The sequence below is a fragment of the Manacus vitellinus genome, unplaced genomic scaffold (genome assembly GCF_001715985.3).
Source record: "Manacus vitellinus isolate BGI_N305 unplaced genomic scaffold, ASM171598v3 scaffold_68_pilon, whole genome shotgun sequence".
Classification (NCBI taxonomy): domain Eukaryota; kingdom Metazoa; phylum Chordata; class Aves; order Passeriformes; family Pipridae; genus Manacus; species Manacus vitellinus.
This window is the reverse complement of record NW_021940744.1, coordinates 1168886-1179488: the sequence shown is the minus strand read 5'-3', so window position 1 is coordinate 1179488 and position 10603 is coordinate 1168886. Positions and strand designations below refer to the sequence as shown.

At 43.4% G+C, this 10603-nt stretch overlaps 2 long non-coding RNA genes across 2 annotated transcripts; one reads left to right on the top strand and one right to left on the bottom strand.

Annotated features, from left to right (window-relative positions):
• Nucleotides 1–368: 368 nt before the first annotated feature.
• LOC108641531 lies at nt 369–6777 on the bottom strand. Its single transcript, XR_001922061.1, has 3 exons — nt 6644–6777; nt 5089–5269; nt 369–535 (listed from the first exon to the last, which is right to left on the bottom strand). It is a non-coding gene; the product is annotated as an uncharacterized LOC108641531 (long non-coding RNA).
• On the top strand, nt 3528–9439 carry LOC108641530. Its single transcript, XR_001922060.2, has 2 exons — nt 3528–3657; nt 9139–9439. It is a non-coding gene; the product is annotated as an uncharacterized LOC108641530 (long non-coding RNA).
• The last annotated feature ends 1164 nt before the right edge of the window (nt 9440–10603 follow it).

The window sequence follows — 10603 nt, the reverse complement described above, 5'->3', positions numbered from 1 at the left end:
TCATGGAAATTTTTACCATGAATTAAAAGGAGCAGACAGAGTTGGGGTAAAGGACATTTTATTTAACTTGGCCTCTGCCTGGACCTACATATTTGTTTATGATTGTCAAGGTTCCTGCTTTCATCCAGGCAGAAAATAGTTGCTAAGCAGCAACTTTGCTTTATAAAAGACAGAGCCAGGGCCTGATCCTGCCCTGACTTGTGCATGTGGTTGCTTACAGGGTTATCCCAAGGAAGGTGACTTGGATATACCTCCCACCTAAGAGCTGACACATGTCTCTGTACAACTCACAGAGTGTCTTGGTTTGGGCTGGGATAGAATTTTGACACACACACATACATATATATAAATAAGTTCTATTTGTGTTCTTGTACGTATTTCTGGGTGTGTCAGTACAAATTGATGTAAAAATTAGTATCTGTCCTCTTAAATGCATTCATTTACCTAAACTGTGCTGGTGGTATGAAGCCAGTCCATGGATTTTTTGCCTTGGAAAAATCCATCATAAAAACCTCGCATCGGGCTTTTGAGTTTCCTGCAAAACCAGAGAGGTTCACAATGTACAAAAGAACTGTCAAGTCATGTCTCAGCCTTTCTTGCATCATCGTGCCTCTGCCATTCTTTTTACTAAAAATAACTCATTTGTTGAAATTTATGCGAGTGTGTGAGGTGAATGGAACTGCACAAACGTTGGAGATGTCACTCAGCAACCCTTCCCTGAGTTTTTGACCTGGGACACAGCAGCCAGGAGGATACATGCTGTCCTCTCAGCTCACAAAGCAGATCAAAAGCCTTAGAGGTGATGAGTGCAAATATATGGATTTCACATATTTATCAGACAAATATAATATGCTATGTGAATATTGTAAAATTAGTGGTGTGACTTCAGCAAATCCAATCTAAAGTGCTGTAAAGCCGCTGCTCCCACAGTCTGGGAGCACCTGGGAGATGCTGGGAGCACAGACTGCTCCATCTTGGGATCATGGCAGGGACCCAGGCCAGGAATGCCATGATGTTACTCCAGAAGAGCACAAAGAGTTCCCTTTGGAGGCACATCCCAGTGAGGTTAGATCCCTGGCACAAAAGTTGGAGCAAAACAAAATAAGGTTCAAAAACAAGTACATGAAGACCAGGTTGTTACAGCTCTGAAACACCACAGGAAGAGGCCAAGGAAAAGCTGGTCTTAATCAGCAGTGGTTGTTTTGCTAATCCAGATGGGATTACACAAGATACTTCGACGAGAATTTCACTCTCACCCTGTACCTGCATTTATTATTTTTTTCAGCAGACCCACTTTCATAGGCTTTAATGTTTAATTAACTGTAAATGAACACATTCCCAAAGAAGTGCCAGTGTAACTGGAAATTCTCAATTTTCCCCACTGCTGCTAACATTAATTTGTTTCACTATATCTTAAATAATACAATTCCAGTACCTCCAACCTGAATTTTAGATGTAATCAGATATATATCTCCCATATTCTGTAACATCATGTCAATATCTGAGTTTATCACAACTTCTCAGCACAAACTTAATGTTTGGCCCAAATCTCCAGTTCTTGGGAAAAGTTACTGCCATTTCTCTTTGGTGTTGAAAAGCAGAACTGATTTAAAGTGTATTTTTAAACAGCCAGTGGGAAGTTAAAAAGAGAAGTCACATGCATGACTCATGGTCCTGGAAACAGCTGCACTGCTTTTGGTGACAAAGGGCTGGTTTAGGCCTTATGTAACTCCAGGAAAATCAATATGCAGCAAATGTACTGACCCAGAAAGGAATCTGAGCCCAAATTAAAAAAATTACACAAACTGGCTCCTCTCGTGTCTTTAAATGGGGGTTCTTTGTCCCCCCACATCTCTCACTTGCTGTGATGAGTGATGTGCTGGCAGTAGATTGGGTCACTCATAGATCAGAACAGGTTCAAAGCTAATCACTGCTGTACTGGGAGTGTTTGACAACACGAGGAGTATGTTGGGCTATTAAAAAATCCCAAAATTCAGGCTGCACCCACCCTAACTGTGGGCAGCTTCTGGAGAGATAAAAAGGACTACATTCCAGTACCATTCCCCTGGAATTCAGCCTCCAGAGACCTCTGCAAGTACAAAACTGCTTATTTCCACACCTCCACAGGACTCAGGAAACAGGAGCAGCGATGCTGGTTGTCTCTTTTAGGCACAAGTTCTGTTTGATACCAAAAATGCTGGACCATGAAGGAGTAAACTCTTCCTCAGTATGTATTCAAAGTGGTTATTTTTGTGCCTGGCTGTAGTTAGTTTCCCAATACCCCTGAGTGTTTTATCTGCTGTTTATGGACACTGTATTCTGCTCACAGATTATTGGGCACTGTAGTACACAAAACTAAAGCAAATCCAAGTATCTAAGATACATATTTAGCAACCCCAGGCCTATTTATAGGCCCTCAGGCCAGTGGTCCATCCCATGGACAACTGGGAACAGAAAATGGTGTTTCAGGAGAGCCCGTAATCCAATTCCTGTGGTCCCTCCTACTGCCCTGAGTTAGGGATATTAGAGGATACATCTCTGACTATTCCCTGTAGTAGCTATTCATGTACCTGTGTAATCTCATTCCAAATCAGCCTCCATCACCTCCTCAGGATGCAAATTCCAGAAGTTCATTACATGTCATTCAAAGAAGTACTTTCTTCAATTAAAGTTTCAAATTTACCTTTTATCTGTTTCAACCTATGTCTCCTATTACTGATGGATTTAGGGAATAACAGTTTGTCATGCACCCATCAGATTCATCAAAGGCCAGGCTGGACAGGGCTTGGAGCACCCTGGGCTAGTGGAAGGTGTCCCTGCTCATGGCAGGGGGTGGCACTGGATGCACATAAAATGTCTGTCATATTTCTGTTTTCATAGGAGATCAGCATCATCCTGAAAAAACTCCTCCTTTGTTTGTTATGAATGGAATTCCAGGTGACTGTAGAATAGTCATCCCAAGTAATCCAACAGGCTGTGCAATAAACTGTTGTAGATCATCTCTGCTTTGCTTGTACAGCAGCAAGAAAGGGATCCCTTCTTGTGACAGCTGTTGTCATCCCTTCCCCTTCTCCTGAAGGGAATGTTAGTCCAGCTGCAGCTTGTGCCTCTTCCCCATTAGCTCATTTTCTGTATTTCAGCCATTTCAATCATGTGTCCACCACCAAACCCCAATGCCCTGAGAGCGAAGCACAACACCCAGCCAAAGGCACACTGCAGTGCCATCCTAGTCCCTGGAATCTGCTCAGCCCCTCAGCACAAAGAGGAGGCAGCAGGTGAATGATCCAAGATATTGCTTCAACCACACAGACTCAGGACATGTGTTTCCCATGTCTAGGAATAGGTTTCCCACTCCTGTTCTCCGGACACAGCAGCAGCTGCACGTACAGTGCCGGTGGTCTGAGACAGGAGAGCAAGTGTTGCAGCCTCTGCCAGGGGAGGAATGACATCCAGCTCCACCAGCTGCTCCCTGGCCTCAGCTGGGAGGGAGGGAGGGAGCAGCCTGGAGCAGGCAGAGAGAGTTCCCAAGGAGTCAGTGTCAAGAGGTGTGGTGGGCAGAGGTGGGTTTTCAGGCAGAGGAACCAGAGGTGGGCCTGGGAATTTGAATGGAGACTGGAAAAATGGCCATGGATAATAATGAGCTAAGCAAGCCCCAAGGTAAGGAGGAGTCAGGACTGGCAAAGTCAAGTTTGTCAAGAGAGTTAGTTTGTGGCTAAAGATGGATTGAGTGGAGAAGGGTAAGGGAGGGTTACTGCTGACAGGAATGATGTCAAGGTGTCAAATGATATCTCCTTCATTCGGCCTGTGTGGTTGGGTTGGGTTTGGAGGTTTTAATTCTGAAATTGGGAAGTCCTGGAAAGTTTGAGACTGTTCCTTGTTCTATCTCCTCCACCAAACTTTTCACTATGACCATGCCATTACCCATTCTTTCCCCAAATATGCAGTTCCTAGTGCCAGGATTTAATTTTTCAGGGAGGTAGCTAGGAAGGATGGGAAGATACTACAGCAATACCTGCAGCCAGCCAGTTATTTTGGCCATCAGCCTTCAATGATGACTTAAAAAACCTCAAGTATTTTATCTTATCCAAATGATAATTCATCTTTCTGGATATTTCCTCCCCAAAATCATCCTGGGTCATTCATATTCATAAGGTGCATGTATGTGCATGAGTCACATTGCTCTTTGCATCACACCAGAACAATGGCTTTAGGGTGAAAGTGTGTATACAGGACCTGGGTGTTCCAAATTTAACTCACAGTTTTGCTCCATTCTTCCTTTGTGACTCAAACCAATGACTTGGCCTTTTTGAGCCTCAGCTTCTAAAGCTGCAAAATGAGGTCTGTAAATCTCTCTGAGCTGCTGTGACACTACAGTCATTCATTTTTGTGATGGGATCAGAGATTACGGCAGGGAAAACTTCAAGAAAAGTAAGTATGGTAGAATTCCAAATAAATTCACTCATAAAAAGGGAGTGACTATAAAACCAAAAGGGACCCAGCTTTCACTTACAGATTTCAAACTGGACTTTATAAATGGTAATGCCACTTCCCCTTTCCCATCAAACACATCAGATGTGTTCATTTCGACGTGAAAGGAAAAGATAAGGTATCCCATAAAAGTACCACAAGGTAGAGCCACTGGGGATTGTTCTCTCTAATGAAGAGTCAGTAATTTATCACCTTGGGGTTTGCCAAAAGTCATAAAAGCAGGCAACGAAAATTAGTGAAGAAAGGACATTCAGAAGACAGACCATAAATGAACAGGAGGCAAAAATTAAGAGATGAAGATAGATTATCAGTTCTGGGGGAAAGCAAGACAACATTCTCGACTTCTTTTTAAACTTCAGGCCTCAGGACTGATATAAAAGGAACATCTGCTTTGTTTGCTCTAGTATCTCCTAGAATTCACAAAAGCTGAATACACACTCTGGTTTTTGGAGTGGCCATGAGAGTTTTTGGGTCTGAAACAGCTTGTAGAAAACCACTAGTGCCTTTTACTCTTGTCCCTAAATACATATCATTCCTAATGCTGAAGACTTAGGTGGTAATTAAGGATGTAAAACTGTAAGTAAACCCTGCTGCAATTACCTGAGTAATCTGGTTCAAATCAACTCACAGGGCTGATGGAAATGTTACTGCAGTCAATTATTTCCCACAGTTGCACAAGGGCCCGGTTCTTGTTCCCACTGAGTTCAAAGGTAAACAGGCTTTTAACTGACAGGAGCAGGAACTTGCTGTTGCTGGTAGGGATGGCTGCAGAGCTTTGGAGCTGGAACAAAACACACACAGCAATTAGCTTGGCACCACAGACAGCATGTTCCAAACTCTCCATCTTATATATGACAATAACTGAGTCCTTAACACCAGGGTCAAAATAGAGTGTTTCATTTTAATAAAAATTGAGTTTGTTGTTCCACTGCCTCTCCTGGCTGTGCTGGTAGGTTAATGCCCAGCCTGTAAGGATGGCACTGTGGGATACACATACACATACATTCATTCAAAGGACTTAGCTGGGCATTCCACCCAGCACAATTAATGCTCCTGGGTAACACGAGCCTGTAGCTGCTCTCACTCTGTGCTAGAGGGATGGGGCCAAAGAGGGACAGGCATGACCTTCCAGTGGAATGTGCAGTACTCAGGAGGGCACAGGGACGTGACACCGAGTGTATGTTACAGACTCTTGGTGCATTTAGTTTGTCCCCATGGGCAGAGTGCTGGAATTTTAAATCTCTCCAGCCTTTTTGTCCCCTCTCAAGGCCTTGGGGTAATTCAGATTCTGGAGGGGAGACACTGGTGATGCAGGAAAAGTGTCTCTTGCTCCAAATTGCTCCTTACACTTTTCCCTGTGCTGCTCTGTCCTATGACATGACACTGATGGAATCAAAGAGAATCCATGTCTCAGAAAGTTATTTTTCAGACACTGCCAATACAGAGTGAGGACACGATTACACTAGATTTCTGTGTTCTATGGAATAAATGATGGAGTTTAAAGTTAATTCATTGCTCTTCATCAAGAAACAGTGTAGCTCACCTTTGGCTTGTTCCTGTGCACATGAGAAAACTGAGAAAAGCAACCCTCAAGGAGGGGTTCTCATTAACCTCCTGCCTTCCTGCCAGCAGGAATAGCAATTCTCACAGCAGCAATAGCTTTCCTTTCACAGGACACAAAGGTTTTTCTAGATTTTTCTTCTTTTTTTTTTCCTAATTAAGTTAGTCATAGCATTATTGTGGCTGAAACATATAAGCAGAGTTAAAGTAGCTTTAGAAATCTACCCTTCTGCTTGTGCAGAGATTACAAATGCGCAGTCCAACTCCTAAATAGATTTTGTTCTCATAGCTTTATGTTAGCATTAATTAAAAAAATAAAATTGAGGGACACTGGGCTCTTCTGTAAAAGCTGAAAAAAGAGCTTTGCTTGTAAAAGAGATTTCACAGTGTTATCATTCTTAATATTTGAAGAAACACTCATAATTTAAAATTTCTAACTCATTTTTCTTCACATTTTGATTTTTCATTAGTAACGAGGTAGCTTCAGATGGAGAAAAATAAAAAGAAGGAGGAGCAAATAGGGAGCTCCCAGGCTGCAGTACAGGCAGCAAACATATAAGTGCAACCTCAAGGACAAATAGTACAAAGCTCTTACTTGCAGGCACAGTCAGAAGCTGGCAGAAAGCTGAGGGGTCAGGAAGGCAAACAATTCAAGTGCAAAGTGTTTTATTGTAACCCTCTGGACAGGATGTTTCAGCCAAAGAAACTATTGTCGTTATGGAACACGAAATACCTACAGGTGTATGGAAAGAATCAGCATTTTTATAATGTACAAGTAGAACATACTTGCAAATACCACTGCCCAGCAACCACAACTTAATACAGCTGGAAAGCATTTAATTTTAACTAGGCTCCTGGTCCTAAATAAACAATGACCACATTTCAAGTTCTACAGGAAAGCCATAAACTAGAGATTTTTTAACAGCTCATGCCTGATCAGAAACTCTTGAACATGTGTACTCCAAAGGATCAGACTTTAGTCCAGTCTCCTTAAAACCAAAGAATCCCAGACTGGTTTGGGTTGGAAGGGACTTTAAAGCCCATCTCGTTCCACCCCCTGCCACCCCCCTGGCCAGGGACACCTTCCATTGGAGCAGGTTGCTCCAACCTGGCCTTGGACACTTCCAGGGATGGGGCAGCCACGAATGTGCCACTCCATTTGCTGGGGATCAGATCTGAATATCAGCTTTTGATTTGTCTGCTCCAAGAATGGTGACAGGACAGGTACTGCTTTGAACACATCCACACTCGTGAACTGATGTTACATCTGGGTTAAACACTGTCCCAGGCCAAGGGAAAATAACTTGTAACATAAAGAAAGTAGGATCTCCATGCCCAGGATGGATCTGCTGACAGTTGCCTGGGGAGAATTGTCTTGAAAGAGTTATAAAAGCTGTAATTTTTCAAAGATTGTCGCAGTCTTCTCTGTGCAAGATATACCTGCAGCTGGGAGCTCACACGAGGCTTCATCCCAAAAGCTGTTGTCTTTGAGATGGCAGGACTGATCCTTCAAGGACAGGTATTCAGAAGAAGGGGTTTTTTTAAGACATTAACTAGCAGCTCTCTCGGAATCCTCTGTACATTTTCTGTGGACTTAATCCAATGGAATTAATTAGAGAGACTTCTATTTGCTTAATGGAAATGAGACAAGGCATAATTTATAGCCCTGTTGTGGCAGACAGGCTCTGGCTTTCTGTCCAGCACAAATCAAGGAAGGTGACTCTGGTGGAAGAATGGGAAGGAAGAAGGGAAAGATGTTTACATTGTTCAAGAAAGATGAACAGAGACTTGATAGAGAACCTGCCTTCAAAATGTAAGGCCATGGCTATTAAACCTGGGTCTTTTAATACTCCTCCATAGTGCTTATAAATTTCCTACAATCTTTGCTCCTAAGTAAAGGATTTATCCAAGATCATCATTGCTTTGCCACAGGGAAAGGAAAGGAGATGAAGTGCCCTGCTCAGAGTAGCTCTTATCAGCCAGCCAGATGGCAAACGAGGTGCCAGAGTTTACAGGAAAGAGTCCAGTGTGGACCATCAATCCCAACACAGCCCAAACAACATTAAAATGTCATTGCTAAGGACTCTGAGAGCCAAGGCACAGACAAAATGTGTTCTACACAAAGACTTCTGCAACCAGAATAAATTATGGAAAACCTCTCCAAAATGCAGCAAGGAAAAGCTATGGATGAGTAGACTGGTGTGAGAATTACAGAGAACAAAAGGAACCTTCAGTTGCAATACATATCTATATATAATTTAAATATATACACAATAAATGACAATTCACTAAATTGTATTGGGTTTCACAAAGCGTTTTGTTCACTCATAGAAACAAGTTTTCTCTTTAAAACCAAAGCAGGGCCCAGATCCTTGGCTGGTGGTGTCCCTGGCTCAGGTGCTGCACTGCACTGACCTGTGCTAGTCTGGCCACACTCTGTGATGCTGGATTTAAAGACATATTGTAGAATGATTTGTCTTTATGTGAAGAGAAAAAGGTCTTGTTCTTACTTCTAGGACTAGCTTATTTTTTCTGCATTTTCTCCATTTTTAGTGCAGCAATCCAAGCCCTGTATTTTGTTCTCACCACATCTAATATTTTCCCCTCTCACGTGGTTTTCACAACACAGCTTTGTCAGAAGCAGAGTTTGATGTTATGACATCAAGGCTTCGCAATATCCAGAATTAACAAATGCAGCCTTTCCTTTAGCCATTGGACCTTTAGATGAGACATGTGGGGACAGGGACCAGCAGAAGAGCCACACCAGAGTCAGGGACACCTACAAACCACCTGGCTTAGGAGGAACACGCCACTGGCATGAAAAGCAAGAAGGCCTTCCAACTCAATCCCACTAGTCCCTTCCAAGAATGTGTTCTTCTTCAGAAATCAATTAAGATTTAGCATGAGTTTCATTGGGAAGGATTGCAAAGTTTCTAGCAATTTGAAATTAAAGTATTTGCATGTCATAGAAGTCTTTTCCATCATCACAGGAAATACAGTTGTCCAGAACAATGGTGTTTTAATGATGTAAAATAATTTCATGTTGATTACTAAGCAAGGAGCACAGGAAAAAACCCTTTTTGTTTCCAGGAGTGAGTTTGGGTCATCAGAATGCAACCGGCCCAAAGGAGATGCTGCCTGAGGTCCTGGCTTAGACATGCTTCCCAAAATCCCAACCGTGTTCCCCTGTCTACATGAAGAGAACTGGGAACACTCATCTGCTAACTGTGCTGTGGGGAAGATGCTACTCTTGCTCTCTGACGTCTCAGTCGGTGGCTGATAATGAAAACTGACGGTGATTCATAAAGACATCTCCTTTCCTGAGAAAACTGGAACAGCAGCTTGCGTAATCCCGAGATTTACTTAATTAAGGAACATCCCAGCTATTTGATCATGGTTCCTGTCTCTTGTCTTCACCTCCTGCTCCCTCCCAGCTTTGCCTCTGATTACAATGGCCCTGATAAGAAACTTCATTCACAAAGCAAGCAGAGAGTGGGAAGGCAGGACTGAGGTGTGGCTGGTGATTTAAAAACTGAAAGGAGGCAGTGAGAATGTCTCAGGGAAATCGGGATTGTCCTGTTTGCTGCAGGTAAAGTGAGAAGCTGGGGAGGGCTCAGTTGCAGTGTGGGCACTGTGTATCTCAGAGAGGTGTGTGGGTGAGGAATATACCTACAGCTTTAATGCCTGCTTCCGAGGAGACAAGACCATTATTTGCAGTATTTTGAAGCACTTTCTGCTTGAAATCTCAGAAACACCCAACTTTAGTGTTTTGAAACACACTTCTGCACCGAGATTCTTGAAAAATTATAGAGAAATGGGTAAACATTATAATATATGACAATATATCATGCACATTTGACCGGCAAGACACTGGAGCTGTATCTAACATAATCTACAGGTTTCCTATTTCCTGACCAAAGTGGCCTCCGAATCCGGAGGAAGTACACAGGGAAATTGCACAGGGAAGTGTATCGCTGCCTTCCAGGTGACCTTGGCACTTTAAATCAGGAAGCAAACATGGAGCCTCAGCCTTCACCCGGTCCGTGGATTATTTATGATGATCTTGCAGCAGCTCTCAGGCCCAGCCATGAATCAGGAACCCGCTGCACTGTCTCACATACAAACACATAACAAACAGACAGGGCCTCAAATACCCCTCATTTATCAGCAGGGATGTTTTCAAATTACTTTCCCTGGCAAGACAGGATTTATTGTGAAGAGAGTGTGTGGATATTTCTCATCCAGCTGGGAAAATGCCGTTCCCAGGGGGTTCCAAGGTGCTGGAAGAGGCGAGATGGAGCTGGCGTTGCCTCACACACAGGGCAGGCTGCCAGGGAGAGTTCCCAGCATTAAGCATGACATTTTTTGGTCAACTAGATATGACCCCTTGAACTACAGCCCAGAGCAACGAGGGGGAGTCATGGCTGAGGGGCGGCCATGGCTGAGGGGATGACATGGCTAAGGAGGTGACATGGCTGAGGGGATCATGGCTGAGGGGGTGACATGGCTGAGGGGATCATGGCTGAGGGGATCATGGCTGAGGGGATCATGGCTG